General features: G+C 46.2%; 1 long non-coding RNA gene across 1 annotated transcript; it reads left to right on the top strand.

The window, feature by feature from the left end:
- Positions 1–1,746: 1,746 nt before the first annotated feature.
- Positions 1,747–15,535, top strand: LOC148522364 (uncharacterized). Its single transcript, XR_015878532.1, has 4 exons — positions 1,747–1,832; positions 2,031–2,112; positions 6,412–6,434; positions 15,450–15,535. It is a non-coding gene; the product is annotated as an uncharacterized LOC148522364 (long non-coding RNA).
- The last annotated feature ends 1,652 nt before the right edge of the window (positions 15,536–17,187 follow it).

Raw genomic sequence — 17,187 nt, 5'->3', positions numbered from 1 at the left:
GGGATCTGATCCCCCCCCCCCCCCCCCAGTGGCAAATGCAGGATTTCCAGGGGGGGGGTTCCAAATGCTTAATTTTAGAGCGAGTGCGGCCTGTCAATGAAGGGGGCAGAATTAGTACTTAACCAGCTTTAATAAGCGTCATACAAAGTGTATTGTGTGTAATAATTCCAAGCATATACCAGTGATCACAGTAAGCCATTAGATGTGTCAGTAGGGCCATCCTGCCTGAGCTGAATGTATTTATTTTAGATGTGGGCACCATTGCAGACTATTGGAGCAAGTCCGGGAGCCTGGAGGAGCAGCAGCAGAATAACCTAGCACTGCCCTGGACATATATGTACATATTGGGCTCTATAACAGTGCATGTTTTCCAGATCTTCTAGTTGGTGCACAGGTTATTTATCCCTGGCTGATACATGTTAAAAGATACACAGGTGGTGGTAATTATTTCATTTGTGATACTGAGAAGAACATGCAGCACTAGTAACAATCTATTATATTACTATTTCTATTGTGGTCATGGAGTGGGCTGGTGAGGGGTTTCCAGGCAGACGGAAACCCCCCCTGCGTTTGCCTATGCCCCCACACACACACACACACACACCTCCTGTAGTAAATATGGGGTACCCTTAGAGCTCTTCACCTGGAAACTGGTAGTTTATCTCTTTGCACTTCACTAATAGGAAAAAGTAGCAGAGCATTCCCTAACTACACTATAGCGGATATATATATATTTTTTTTTTAAACCCTGTGGGTGTATTTACAAGTGGTGGCTTTTAAAAGTCACCGCTTTTCGCCACTTCTGACTATGAAAGGTCAAATATGCAAAACAGTCCTGGGGGTAAATTTACTAAAGGTCAATTTTAAATCGATGTTATGTTTCAGGGGCTAAATTGCACATTTACTAACAAATAATTTTTTTAACATTCATTTTTAAATGTCAGTAAATGTGGGATTTAGCCCCTGAAACACAACATCGCTTTAGATCGATTTAAATTGTACCCCCTGGTCTTGCTTATAATATTATTGCCCTTTTAAATCACACAGCCAGAGAGATTCTAACAGAAGGTCAAGTAGCCATCAGGAGTCATAGAGGAGTGACATCACAGTTCTGGTAGTGACATCACAATGCAGCTATCTGATGGGCTGCCAGTGGCCCTGGTCAGTCAGAGATGAAGGGACTAGTGTACATCCTTACACTGCACTTATTTCAACTATGCAGCCTTCTAGGTAACAGTATTATGTGTATAGATTTTATTATTATCCAAAACATGATCAACAATAATGCACATATAATATACCTTTCAGAAGAAATACTTAGCCATGTCGTACATGGGATTTCATGTGTCTAATGTTATGTGTAACTACAGGGGTGGGCTGGGGTAGGGAAGCAAGTCTATCTCAGGCCGAGATGGGGGTAAGAAACGGGTTACAGAGATGGGATGGGGACCAATTGTATGGCGAGGTGTGCTGATGAGGTGGGTAACATGGCCCCTAATGGGACGTGGTCATGCCCCATATACTGTATGACCTGGCGAGACCCCCTCCTGGAGCACTGGACACACCTCTCTGTCCCCACTAGGACTCCTACAGCGATAAGAGGTTCCTTTTTTCCTGCAGTAAGTTCTGCATGTTTTATATTTGCACCTGTAAGTGAGGACAATCTTCAGCTGTGGCCATCAGACCGAAACATTCTGTTACTGTAAATACATCGCCTGTAATGTGCCATCTATCTCGTCATTCTGCAGGTGCTGCGCCTCATTCAGCCAACACAACCGTCCATTTTCGGAATCGAAGTCAGGGACCCAATCTGGCTCCGTGGTATGGAATAAGTAAGTCTGCCTGCTATGTGTCAGGGTCTCTCCAGCCTATTTCTCCATCCTGTCCCCGCCAGGCTCCCTATGGAGGTTCTGTATCTGTAGCGTTCTTTCATCTAATACGCTGTATCTCTTACATTAATGGGTTTTGCTCAGGGGGTGTCGCACACAAATGTTTCACACAATATAAATATATATATATATTTCTTGCAGTTATTGCAGTGTTTGCTTTTGTCATCGTCATCTTCCTCATCTACAAGTGTTTCCATCCAAAAACAATAATGAAGCAGTTCTTGTAAGTACAGTTTGTGGCTGAATATGATTGACACCTGTCTGTGTATATGGCACCTATCTGTGTATGTGGTACCTGTGACACCTGTCGGTGTATATGGTACCTGTGACACCTGTCGGTGTATATGGTACCTGTGACACCTGTGTATGTGGTACCTGTGACACCTGTCTGTGTATGTGGTACCTGTGACACCTGTCTGTGTATGTGGTACCTGTGACACCTGTCTGTGTATGTGGTACCTGTGACACCTGTGTATGTGGTACCTGTGACACCTGTCTGTGTATGTAGCACCTTTCTGTATATATGGTACTTGTGACAACTTCTGTGTATGTGGTATTTGTGACACCTGTCGGTGCATATGGTACTTGTGACACCTGTCTGTGTATGTGACACCTGTCTGTGTATGTGGTACCTGTGACACCTTCTGTGTACGTGGTACCTGTGACACCTTCTCTGTAGGTGGTACCTGTGACACCTGTCTGTGTATGTGGTACCTGTGTACCTGTGACACCTGCCTGTATATGTGACACCTGTCTGTGTATGTGACACCTGTCTGTGTATGTGGTACCTGTGACACCTGTCTGTGTATGTCATACCTGTGTAACTGTGACACCTGTCTATGTTTATGATACCTGTGACACCTTCTGTGTATGTGGTACCTGTGACAACTTCTGTGTATGTGGTACCTGTGACACCCGCCTGTGTATGTGACACCTGTCTGTGTATGTGACACCCGCCTGTGTATGTGACACCTTCTGTGTATGTGGTACCTGTGTACCTGTGAAAGTGATACCTGTGTAACTGTGACACCTGTCTATGTTTATGATACATGTATATCTGTGACACCTGTCTGTGTATGTGACACCTGTGTAATTGTGACACCTGTGTAACTGTGACACCTGTCTATGTTTATGATACATGTATAACTGTGACACTTGTCTATGTTTATGATACATGTGTAACTGTGACAGCTGTCTATGTTTATGATACATGTATAACTGTGACACCTGTCTATGTTTATGATACATGTATAACTGTGACACCTGTCTGTGTATGTGACACCTGTGTAACTGTGACACCTGTCTATGTTTATGATACATGTATATCTGGGACACCTGTGTAACTGTGACACCTGTGTAACTGTGACACCTGTCTATGTTTGATACATGTATAACTGTGACAGCTGTCTGTGTATGTGACACCTGTGTAACTGTGCAGCTGTCTAGCTGTCTATGTTTATCATACATGTTTATGATACATGTATAACTGTGACACCTGTGTGTGTATGTGACACCTGTGTATCTGTGACAGCTGTCTATGTTTATGATACATGTATAACTGTGACAGCTGTCTATGTTTATGATACATGTATAACTGTGACACCTGTCTATGTTTATGATACATGTATAACTGTGACACCTGTGTGAGTATGTGACACCTGTGTAACTGTGACAGCTGTCTATGTTTATGATACATGTATAACTGTGACAGCTGTCTATGTTTATGATACATGTATAACTGTGACAGCTGTCTATGTTTATGATACATGTATAACTGTGACACCTGTCTATGTTTATGATACATGTATAACTGTGACACCTGTCTATGTTTATGATACATGTATAACTGTGACACCTGTCTATGTTTATGATACATGTAATACTGTGACACTTGTCTATGTTTATGATACATGTATAACTGTGACACCTGTCTATGTTTATGATACATGTATAACTGTGACACCTGTCTATGTTTATGATACATGTATAACTGTGACACCTGTGTGTGTATGTGACACCTGTGTAACTGTGACAGCTGTCTATGTTTATGATACATGTATAACTGTGACACCTGTGTGTGTATGTGACACCTGTGTAACTGTGACAGCTGTCTATGTTTATGATACATGTATAACTGTGACACCTGTCTATGTTTATGATACATGTATAACTGTGACACCTGTCTATGTTTATGATACATGTATAACTGTGACACCTGTCTATGTTTATGATACATGTATAACTGTGACACCTGTCTATGTTTATGATACATGTATAACTGTGACACCTGTCTATGTTTATGATACATGTATAACTGTGACACCTGTCTATGTTTATGATACATGTATAACTGTGACACCTGTCTATGTTTATGATACATGTATAACTGTGACACCTGTCTATGTTTATGATACATGTATAACTGTGACACTTGTCTGTGTTTATGATACATGTATAACTGTGACAGCTGTCTGTGTATGTGACACCTGACTATGTTTATGATACATGTATAACTGTGACACCTGTCTGTGTTTGATACATGTATAACTGTGACACCTGTCTGTTTATGATACATGTATAACTGTGACACCTGTCTATGTTTATGATACATGTATAACTGTGACAGCTGTCTGTTTATGATACATGTATAACTGTGACAGCTGTCTATGTTTATGATACATATATAACTGTGACAGCTGTCTGTTTATGATACATGTATAACTGTGACAGCTGTCTGTGTATGTGACACTTGTCTATGTTTATGATACATGTATAACTGTGACACCTGTCTATGTTTATGATACATGTATAACTGTGACACCTGTCTGTTTATGATACATGTATAACTGTGACACCTGTCTATGTTTATGATACATGTATAACTGTGACACCTGTCTATGTTTATGATACATATATAACTGTGACACCTGTCTGTGTTTGATGCATGTATAACTGTGACAGCTGTCTATGTTTATGATACATGTATAACTGTGACACCTGTCTATGTTTATGATACATGTATAACTGTGACACCTGTCTATGTTTATGATACATGTATAACTGTGACACCTGTCTATGTTTATGATACATGTATAACTGTGACACCTGTCTATGTTTATGATACATGTATAACTGTGACACTTGTCTGTGTTTATGATACATGTATAACTGTGACACCTGTCTATGTTTATGATACATGTATAACTGTGACACCTGTCTATGTTTATGATACATGTATAACTGTGACACCTGTCTATGTTTATGATACATGTATAACTGTGACACCTGTCTGTGTTTATGATACATGTATAACTGTGACACTTGTCTGTGTTTATGATACATGTATAACTGTGACAGCTGTCTGTGTATGTGACACCTGACTATGTTTATGATACATGTATTACTGTGACACCTGTCTGTGTTTGATACATGTATAACTGACACCTGTCTGTGTTTATGATACATGTATAACTGTGACACCTGTCTATGTTTATGATACATGTATAACTGTGACAGCTGTCTGTGTTTGATGCATGTATAACTGTGACAGCTGTCTATGTTTATGATACATGTATAACTGTGACACCTGTCTATGTTTATGATACATGTATAACTGTGACACCTGTCTATGTTTATGATACATGTATAACTGTGACACCTGTCTATGTTTATGATACATGTATAACTGTGACACCTGTCTATGTTTATGATACATGTATAACTGTGACACCTGTCTATGTGTATGATACATGTATAACTGTGACACCTGTCTATGTTTGATACATGTATAACTGTGACACCTGTCTGTGTTTATGATACATGTATAACTGTGACACTTGTCTGTGTTTATGATACATGTATAACTGTGACAGCTGTCTGTGTATGTGACACCTGACTATGTTTATGATACATGTATTACTGTGACACCTGTCTGTGTTTGATACATGTATAACTGACACCTGTCTGTGTTTATGATACATGTATAACTGTGACACCTGTCTGTGTTTATGATACATGTATAACTGTGACAGCTGTCTGTTTATGATACATGTGTAACTGTGACAGCTGTCTATGTTTATGATACATGTGTAACTGTGACAGCTGTCTATGTTTATGATACATGTGTAGCTGTGACACCTGTCTACATTTATGATACATGTATAACTGTGACACCTGTCTATGTTTATGATACATGTATATCTGTGACAGCTGTCTATGTTTATGATACATGTATAACTGTGACAGCTGTCTGCGTATGTGATACCTGTGTAACTGTGACACTTGTCTGTGTATGTGACACCTGTGTAAATGTGGTTGCCATCTGTATGTGGTCCCTGTATAACTGTGAACTGATATTTTTCTTTAAAGGCCCCTGTACATATGCGACTGATTGCTGCAATCTGTCATTTTCTGATTCCTATACATGACATGTGCGTAATTCTGTGACTCCTGTACATGACCTGCCATTCTGAATAGCATCTGAGACTAATTCAATGGTAATCTTTTTATTTTTATTTTACAGGAGATCTGAAGGGATTCAGATAGGTAAGTGAGGATAGTCAAATGAGATGGAGACAGAAGTTTTATGATTAGCTGAGGAGCGATGAGCAGGAGTAGGGAATGCATATTACAGGCATATAGATGTAGGACATTGGATAGAGGGAAAGTTGGCAACTTTAGGTATCCCAAGTGTTCAAAAGCCTACAAAAGTCAAAAGATAATAGCAATATAAAAGTCGGAGTGTATACATTTTTGAATTTAACAATTTAAAATCTGTCAGTAAAGATTTCCTACATTACCAGGATTTAAAAAAAAAGCATGCTGACTTTGTGGGGTAATCTAGTGTGACAGTAGGGATAGGTGGGGGATTATCTAGTCTTATGTAGTAGGACAGTAGGGACAGGAGAGGGGTAATGTAGTAGGACTGTAGGGACAGGAGAGGGGTAATGTAGTAGGACTGTAGGGACAGGAGAGGGGTAATGTAGTGGGACTGTAGGGACAGGAGAGGGGTAATGTAGTAGGACTGTAGTGACAGGAGAGGGGTAATGTAGTGGGACTGTAAGGACAGGAGAGGGGTAATGTAGTGGGACTGTAGGGACAGGAGAGGGGTAATGTAGTGGGACAGTAGGGACAGGAGAGGGGTAATGTAGTGGGAGAGGAGAGCATTAGTATTGTGGGATAAGGGAATGAGAATGGGAATCTAGTTGGACATGAGAGACAGGTGAGGGGTAATCTAGTGGGACAGAAGGAGCAGCAGATGATTAGTGTTATTAGATGAGGGACAGGAGAGGGGTAATGTAGTGGGACTGTAGGGACAGGACAGGGGTCATGTAGTGGGACTGTAGGGACAGGAGAGGGGTAATGTAAGACTGTAGTGACAGGAGAGGGGTAATGTAGTGGGACTGTAGTGACAGGAGAGGGGTAATGTAGTGGGACTGTAGGGACAGGAGAGGGGTCATGTAGTGGGACTGTAGTGACAGGAGAGGGGTAATGTAGTAGGACTATAGGGACAGGAGAGGGGTAATGTAGTGGGACTGTAGTGACAGGAGAGGGGTAATGTAGTGCGACTGTAGTAACAGGAGAGAGGTAATGTAGGGTGACTGTAGGGACACGAGAGGGGTAATGTAGTGGCACTGTAGTGACAGGAGAGTGGTAATGTGGGACTGTAGGGACACGAGAGGGGTAATGTAGTGGGACTGTAGTGACAGGAGAGGGGTAATGTAGTGGGACTGTAGTGACACGAGAGGGGTAATGTAGTGGGACTGTAGTGACAGGAGAGGGGTAATGTAGTGGGACTGTAGTGACAGGAGAGAGGTAATGTAGTGGGACTGTAGGGACACGAGAGGGATAATGTAGTGGGACTGTAGTGACAGGAGAGGGGTAATGTAGTAGGACTATAGGGACAGGAGAGAGGTAATGTAGTGGGACTGTAGTGACAGGAGAGGGGTAATGTAGTGGGACTGTAGTAACAGGAGAGAGGTAATGTAGGGGGACTGTAGGGACAGGAGAGGGGTAATGTAGTAGGACTGTAGTGACAGGAGAGAGATAATGGGACTGTAGTGACAGGAGAGGGGTAATGTAGTGGGACTGTAGGGGCAGGAGAGGGGTAATGTAGGGGGACTGTAGGGACAGGAGAGGGGTAATGTAGTAGGACTGTAGTGACAGGAGAGGGGTAATGTAGTGGGACTGTAGTGACAGGAGAGGGGTAATGTAGTGGTACTAGTAACAGGAGAGAGGTAATGTAGGGGGACTGTAGGGACAGGAGAGGGGTAATGTAGTAGGACTGCAGGGACAGGAGAGGGGTCATGTAGTTGGACTGTAGTGACAGGAGAGTGGTAATGTAGGGGGACTGTAGGGACAGGAGAGGGGTCATGTAGTGGGACTGTAGGGACAGGAGAGGGGTCATGTAGTGGGACTGTAGGGACAGGAGAGGGGTCATGTAGTGGGACTGTAGGGACAGGAGAGGGGTCATGTAGTGGGACTGTAGTGACAGGAGAGGGGTAATGTAGTGGGACTGTAGGGACAGGAGAGGGGTAATGTAGCGGGACTGTAGTGACAGGAGAAGGGTAATGTAGGGCGACTGTAGGGACAGGAGAGGGGTCATGTAGTGGGACTGTAGGGACAGGAGAGGGGTCATGTAGTGGGACTGTAGTGACAGGAGAGGGGTAATGTAGTAGGAATGTAGTGACAGGAGAGGGGTCATGTAGTAGGAATTTAGGGACAGGAGAGGGGTCATGTAGTGGGACTGTAGGGACAGGAGAGGGGTAATGTAGGGGGACTGTAGGGACAGGATAGGGGTCATGTAGTGGGACTGTAGGGACAGGAGAGGGGTCATGTAGTGGGACTGTAGTGACAGGAGAGGGGTAATGTAGTGGGACTGTAGTGACAGGAGATGGGTAATGTAGTGGGAATGTAGTGACAGGAGAGGGGTAATGTAGTAGGACTGTAGGGACAGTAGAGGGGTAATGTAGTGGGACTGTAGGGACTGGAGAGGGGTAATGTAGAAGACTGTAGGGACAGGAGAGGGTTAATGTAGTAGGACTGTAGGGACAGGAGAGGGGTAGTGTAGTGGGACTGTAGTGACAGGAGAGGGGTAATGTAGTGGGAGAGGAGAGCATTAGTATTGTGGGATAAGGGAATGAGAAGGGGAATCTAGTTGGACATTAGAGACAGGTGAGGGGTAATCTAGTGGGACAGAAGGAGCAGCAGATGATTAGTATTAGATGAGGGACAGGAGATGGGGTAATGTAGTGGGAATGTAGTGACAGGAGAGGGGTAATGTAGTGGGACTGTAGGGACAGGAGAGGGGTAATGTAGTAGGACTGTATGGACAGGAGAGGGGTAATGTAGTGGGACTGTAGGGACAGGAGAGGGGTAATGTAGCGGGACTGTAGTGACAGGAGAGAGGTAATGTAGTGGGACTGTAGGGACAGGAGAGGGGTAATGTAGTAGGACTGTAGGGACAGGAGATGGGGTAATGTAGTGGAACTGTAGGGACAGGAGAGGGGTCATGTAGTGGGACTGTAGTGACAGGAGAGGGGTAATGTAGTAGGACTGTAGTGACAGGAGAGGGGTCATGTAGCGGGACTGTAGTGACAGGAGAGAGGTAATGTTGGGGGACTGTAGTGACAGGAGAGGGGTAATGTAGGGGGACTGTAGGGACAGGAGAGGGGTCATGTAACGGGACTGTAGTGACAGGAGAGAGGTCATGTAGGGGGACTAGGGACAGGAGAGGGGTAATGTAGAGGGACTGTAGGGACAGGAGAGGGGCAATGTAGTGGGACTGTAGTGACAGGAGAGGGGTCATGTAGCGGGACTGTAGTGACAGGAGAGGGGTAATGTAGGGGGACTGTAGGGACAGGAGAGGGGTCATGTAGGGGGACTGTAGGGACAGGAGAGGGGTAATGTAGAGGGACTGTAGGGACAGGAGAGGGGTAATGTAGTAGGACTGTAGGGACAGGAGAGGGGTAGTGTAGTGGGACTGTAGGGACAGGAGAGGGGTAATGTAGGGGGACTGTAGGGACAGGAGAGGGGTAATGTAGAGGGACTGTAGTGACAGGAGAGAGGTAATGTAGGGGGACTGTAGTGACAGGAGAGGGGTAATGTAGGGGGACTGTAGGGACAGGAGAGGGGTCATGTAGGGGGACTGTAGGGACAGGAGAGGGGTAATGTAGAGGGACTGTAGGGACAGGAGAGGGGTAATGTAGTAGGACTGTAGGGACAGGAGAGGGGTAGTGTAGTGGGACTGTAGGGACAGGAGAGGGGTCATGTAGGGGGACTGTAGGGACAGGAGAGGGGTAATGTAGAGGGACTGTAGGGACAGGAGAGGGTTCATGTAGCGGGACTGTAGTCACAGGTGAGAGGTAATGTAGGGGGACTGTAGTGACAGGAGAGGGGTAATGTAGGGGGACTGTAGGGACAGGAGAGGGGTCATGTAACGGGACTGTAGTGACAGGAGAGGGGTCATGTAGGGGGACTGTAGGGACAGGAGAGGGGTAATGTAGAGGGACTGTAGGGACAGGAGAGGGGTAATGTAGTAGGACTGTAGTGACAGGAGAGGGGTCATGTAGGGGGACTGTAGGGACAGGAGAGGGGTAATGTAGAGGGACTGTAGGGACAGGAGAGGGGTAATGTAGTAGGACTGTAGGGACAGGAGAGGGGTAATGTAGTAGGACTGTAGGGACAGGAGAGGGGTAGTGTAGTGGGACTGTAGGGACAGGAGAGGGGTATTGTAGTGGGACTGTAGTGACAGGAGAGGGGTCATGTAGTGGGACTGTAGTGACAGGAGAGGGGTAATGTAGTAGGGCTGTAGTGACAGGAGAGGGGTCATGTAGCGGGACTGTAGTGACTGAAGAGAGGTAATGTAGGGGGACTGTAGTGACAGGAGAGGAGTAATGTAGGGGGACTGTAGGGACAGGAGAGGGGTCATGTAGGGGGACTGTAGGGACAGGAGAGGGGTCATGTAGCGGGACTGTAGTGACAGGAGAGGGGTCATGTAGGGGGACTGTAGGGACAGGAGAGGGGTAATGTAGAGGGACTGTAGGGACAGGAGAGGGTTAATGTAGTAGGACTGTAGGGACAGGGGAGGGGTAGTGTAGTGGGACTGTAGGGACAGGAGAGGGGTAATGTAGTGGGACTGTAGGGACAGGAGAGGGGTAATGTAGTGGGACTGTAGGGACAGGAGAGGGGTAATGTAGTGGGACTGTAGGGACAGGAGATGGGGTAATGTAGTGGGACTGTAGGGACAGGAGAGGGGTCATGTAGTGGGACTGTAGTGACAGGAGAGGGGTAATGTAGTAGGACTGTAGTGACAGGAGAGGGGTCATGTAGCGGGACTGTAGTGACAGGTGAGAGGTAATGTAGGGGGACTGTAGTGACAGGAGAGGGGTAATGTAGGGGGACTGTAGGGACAGGAGAGGGGTCATGTAACGGGACTGTAGTGACAGGAGAGGGGTCATGTAGGGGGACTGTAGGGACAGGAGAGGGGTAATGTAGAGGGACTGTAGGGACAGGAGAGGGGCAATGTAGTAGGACTGTAGTGACAGGAGAGGGGTCATGTAGCGGGACTGTAGTGACAGGAGAGGGGTAATGTAGTAGGACTGTAGTGACAGGAGAGGGGTCATGTAGGGGGACTGTAGGGACAGGAGAGGGGTAATGTAGAGGGACTGTAGGGACAGGAGAGGGGTAATGTAGTAGGACTGTAGGGACAGGAGAGGGGTAGTGTAGTAGGACTGTAGGGACAGGAGAGGGGTAGTGTAGTGGGACTGTAGTGACAGGAGAGGGGTAATGTAGTGGGAGAGGAGAGCATTAGTATTGTGGGATAAGGGAATGAGAATGGGAATCTAGTTGGACATTAGAGACAGGTGAGGGGTAATCTAGTGGGACAAAAGGAGCAGCAGATGATTAGTATTAGATGAGGGACAGGAGAGGGGTAATGTAGTAGGAATGTAGGGACAGGAGAGGGGTAATGTAGTAGGACTGTAGGGACAGGAGAGGGGTAATGTAGTGGGACAGTAGGGACAGGAGAGGGGTAATGTAGTGGGACTGTAGGGAAAGGAGAGGGGTAATGTAGTGGGACTGTAGTGACAGGAGAGGGGTAATGTAGTAGGACTGTAGGGACAGGAGAGGGGTAATGTAGTAGGACTGTAGGGACAGGAGAGGGGTAATGTAGTGGGACAGTAGGGACAGGAGAGGGGTAATGTAGTGGGACTGTAGGGAAAGGAGAGGGGTAATGTAGTGGGACTGTAGGGACAGGAGATGGGGTAATGTAGTGGGACTGTAGGGACAGGAGAGGGGTCATGTAGTGGGACTGTAGTGACAGGAGAGGGGTAATGTAGTAGGACTGTAGTGACAGGAGAGGGGTCATGTAGCGGGACTGTAGTGACAGGTGAGAGGTAATGTAGGGGGACTGTAGTGACAGGAGAGGGGTAATGTAGGGGGACTGTAGGGACAGGAGAGGGGTCATGTAACGGGACTGTAGTGACAGGAGAGGGGTCATGTAGGGGGACTGTAGGGACAGGAGAGGGGTAATGTAGAGGGACTGTAGGGACAGGAGAGGGGCAATGTAGTAGGACTGTAGTGACAGGAGAGGGGTCATGTAGCGGGACTGTAGTGACAGGAGAGAGGTAATGTAGGGGGACTGTAGTGACAGGAGAGGGGTAATGTAGTAGGACTGTAGTGACAGGAGAGGGGTCATGTAGGGGGACTGTAGGGACAGGAGAGGGGTAATGTAGAGGGACTGTAGGGACAGGAGAGGGGTAATGTAGTAGGACTGTAGGGACAGGAGAGGGGTAGTGTAGTAGGACTGTAGGGACAGGAGAGGGGTAGTGTAGTGGGACTGTAGTGACAGGAGAGGGGTAATGTAGTGGGAGAGGAGAGCATTAGTATTGTGGGATAAGGGAATGAGAATGGGAATCTAGTTGGACATTAGAGACAGGTGAGGGGTAATCTAGTGGGACAAAAGGAGCAGCAGATGATTAGTATTAGATGAGGGACAGGAGAGGGGTAATGTAGTAGGAATGTAGGGACAGGAGAGGGGTAATGTAGTAGGACTGTAGGGACAGGAGAGGGGTAATGTAGTGGGACAGTAGGGACAGGAGAGGGGTAATGTAGTGGGACTGTAGGGAAAGGAGAGGGGTAATGTAGTGGGACTGTAGTGACAGGAGAGGGGTAATGTAGTAGGACTGTAGGGACAGGAGAGGGGTAATGTAGTAGGACTGTAGGGACAGGAGAGGGGTAATGTAGTGGGACAGTAGGGACAGGAGAGGGGTAATGTAGTGGGACTGTAGGGAAAGGAGAGGGGTAATGTAGTGGGACTGTAGGGACAGGAGATGGGGTAATGTAGTGGGACTGTAGGGACAGGAGAGGGGTCATGTAGTGGGACTGTAGGGACAGGAGAGGGGTAATGTAGTAGGACTGTAGTGACAGGAGAGGGGTCATGTAGCGGGACTGTAGTGACAGGTGAGAGGTAATGTAGGGGGACTGTAGTGACAGGAGAGGGGTAATGTAGGGGGACTGTAGGGACAGGAGAGGGGTCATGTAACGGGACTGTAGTGACAGGAGAGGGGTCATGTAGGGGGACTGTAGGGACAGGAGAGGGGTAATGTAGAGGGACTGTAGGGACAGGAGAGGGGCAATGTAGTAGGACTGTAGTGACAGGAGAGGGGTCATGTAGCGGGACTGTAGTGACAGGAGAGAGGTAATGTAGGGGGACTGTAGTGACAGGAGAGGGGTCATGTAGTAGGACTGTAGTGACAGGAGAGGGGTCATGTAGGGGGACTGTAGGGACAGGAGAGGGGTAATGTAGAGGGACTGTAGGGACAGGAGAGGGGTAATGTAGTAGGACTGTAGGGACAGGAGAGGGGTAGTGTAGTAGGACTGTAGGGACAGGAGAGGGGTAGTGTAGTGGGACTGTAGTGACAGGAGAGGGGTAATGTAGTGGGAGAGGAGAGCATTAGTATTGTGGGATAAGGGAATGAGAATGGGAATCTAGTTGGACATTAGAGACAGGTGAGGGTTAATCTAGTGGGACAAAAGGAGCAGCAGATGATTAGTATTAGATGAGGGACAGGAGAGGGGTAATGTAGTAGGAATGTAGGGACAGGAGAGGGGTAATGTAGTAGGACTGTAGGGACAGGAGAGGGGTAATGTAGTAGGACTGTAGGGACAGGAGAGGGGTAATGTAGTAGGACTGTAGTGACAGGAGAGGGGTAATGTAGTGGGAGAGGAGAGCATTAGTATTGTGGGATAAGGGAATGAGAATGGGAATCTAGTTGGACATTAGAGACAGGTGAGGGGTAATCTAGTGGGACAAAAGGAGCAGCAGATGATTAGTATTAGATGAGGGACAGGAGAGGGGTAATGTAGTAGGAATGTAGGGACAGGAGAGGGGTAATGTAGTAGGACTGTAGGGACAGGAGAGGGGTAATGTAGTAGGAATGTAGGGACAGGAGAGGGGTAATGTAGTAGGACTGTAGGGACAGGAGAGGGGTAATGTAGTAGGACTGTAGGGACAGGAGAGGGGTAATGTAGTAGGACTGTAGGGACAGGAGAGGGGTAATGTAGTGGGACAGTAGGGACAGGAGAGGGGTAATGTAGTAGGACTGTAGGGACAGGAGAGGGGTAGTGTAGTAGGACTGTAGGGACAGGAGAGGGGTAGTGTAGTGGGACTGTAGTGACAGGAGAGGGGTAATGTAGTGGGAGAGGAGAGCATTAGTATTGTGGGATAAGGGAATGAGAATGGGAATCTAGTTGGACATTAGAGACAGGTGAGGGGTAATCTAGTGGGACAAAAGGAGCAGCAGATGATTAGTATTAGATGAGGGACAGGAGAGGGGTAATGTAGTAGGAATGTAGGGACAGGAGAGGGGTAATGTAGTAGGACTGTAGGGACAGGAGAGGGGTAATGTAGTAGGAATGTAGGGACAGGAGAGGGGTAATGTAGTAGGACTGTAGGGACAGGAGAGGGGTAATGTAGTAGGACTGTAGGGACAGGAGAGGGGTAATGTAGTGGGACAGTAGGGACAGGAGAGGGGTAATGTAGTGGGACTGTAGGGAAAGGAGATTATTAGTATTGTGGGATAAGGGACATAAGAAGGGGAATCTAGTTAGACATAAGGGACAGGTGAGGGGTAATCTAGTGGGACAGAAGGAGTGTTGTTATACGAGGGCAGGAGAGGGGTAACCTAGTTAACAGTTGGGACAGGAGAGGGGTAATCTGGAGTGAGAGTGTAGACAGGAGAAGTTTAATAGTGAGAATCAGGGCAGGGGCTTTAGTGGGCTACTATAGTGGAACCGAAGGAGTGGGTATAATTGGAAGATAAGGTGAGTAAGTTCCGTACTCGCCTTGGGGGTTTATTAATTATCATGTAACGATTTTTCAAAATCTCAGATTTTCAGCATTACTAACTCGCTGATTTATTGAAGGCAAAACTGTAGCAAAATCCCTAAAATAAAACCCTGAATTTTCCAAAGATTTTAATAAATCTGTGAGCTGGCAACTTGCCAAAATCCTGTGATATTGAAAAATCTCTACAAGTTAATCCTCTGTTTCCTTTACAGGCCAATGATCCCGAGGGTCTTCCCATGTACCCTACGCCTGTCCTGCATCCAGCCACAACATAGGCAGCCAATAGAATAAATCATACAGTGTATTTCTCACTATATAGACTTTGTGTAATTATTTCCCAACCATAACACACTAATGATATCTGGGAAATGGAAGTATTAGAACTGTTGATATGTTGGCGCTTCCACTATGTCAAGTCAAACCTATGACGGCCATTTTACCATGAAACCTAAAGGGGGCGCTGTTCCATTTAAGTTTTTGGATAAAGTTAAATGTTACTTAACATAATAGCATACAGTAACTTGGTCATATTTATCACCTGATTAAATGCATTTATTTGTACTTTAGGGGGTAGTCATAGAAAAACAGATTGCTGCACTTTACTTTGCTTGCTTTCATCCTAAAATTCACTCCAAAGGGGCACAGAATGTTTCCCTGTTATGTCTGTTACAGTTGCAATATTGCCCCCTTGTGGTGCCGCAGCTTGTGACAAGTATGTTTTAATAACTAGCATCAGTCTGCTGGATTACAGGAGTTTGGTTGGTTGAGGGCTGTTATACATGAGGGTAGAAGTGAGGAAACATAACAGAAAGCTGAACTTCTGTAAATGTTACATTTCTAATTCTGATGTGACGCCAGTCACAAACCAAGTGGAGCTGCTGCTGATTGGCTGCCGGTCGGCGAGTTGTGATTGGATCGTAACCGTCGCTACATTAGACAGAAGGCAGCGCTGTGTCTCTAAAGGCCAGGCTGCAGGCGGTCGCCTGCAGGTCCAGGTGTGCGGCTCCAAATCCAGAAGTGCTGCTACCTCTGGCATCTATGTTTTCTGTACTATACTATAATTGGCGTTGATTTGTGCAGAAATACACTGCGTTCCACAGTAACCTCAAAGCCAGTGTGGCTCTAAATCAACGTCTCCTCGGTGCCTCCCTCAAGTCTGGGCCCCCCCTGTAGTTGTGGTCCTGTCCCTCGAAACCTCCCCATTTATGTCTGCGTGCCTGGTTAATGAGGCTCCTCTTTTGTGTCAGATCCCTCCGCCATTGGCTACATCATAGCAGCAATGCAAGGAAAGCCCAGAGACAACTGTAGTTTACTTTTAATCCTGTATTGTACAAAGTAGTTTCATCTATACAAATATATAGGTTAATGTTCTAGTAGTCCCAACTACATTACTGACTGTTCCCCACCGTGTGGCAGCCCCATCTTGTTCCGGCAGGTAAGAGAAGGGTGCTGACGTAAAGTGAGATGCCAGTTTAATGTGAAGGTATGTTTTTAATAGTGTTACATCTGTCAGTTCTGGGGGGGGGGGGGGGGGGGCTGCTGTCACTGGCATTACTGTGGCACAAAGTGTAAGTGGCATTACTGTGTTGCATAATAATGTGTTGTAAGGGGCAGTACTGTATATAATGTGTTGTAAGGGGAATTGCTGTGTGGCATAATGTGTTGTAAGGGGCAGTACTGTAGCATAATGTGTAGTAAGGGGCATTACTGTAGCATAATGTGTTGTAAGGGGCATGACTGTGTGGCATAATGTGCTGTAAAGGGCATTACTGTGTGTCATGATATGTTGTAAGTGGCATTACTGTGTGGCATAATGTGTTGTAAGGGGCATAATGTGCTGTAAGGGGCATTAATGTGTCATGACACCACAAATCCTTTTGTCCACTATTTTATTTTTTGGGGGGCGGGAGGGTGCTTACCAAAATACTGCCTTGCCCCAAGGGAAGAAAA

The sequence above is a fragment of the Taudactylus pleione genome, unplaced genomic scaffold, assembly GCF_031769625.1.
Source record: "Taudactylus pleione unplaced genomic scaffold, aTauple2 ptg000145l, whole genome shotgun sequence".
Taxonomy (NCBI): domain Eukaryota; kingdom Metazoa; phylum Chordata; class Amphibia; order Anura; family Myobatrachidae; genus Taudactylus; species Taudactylus pleione.
The sequence above is the reverse complement of the archived record's forward strand: the minus strand, read 5'-3'. Positions and strand labels throughout refer to the sequence as shown.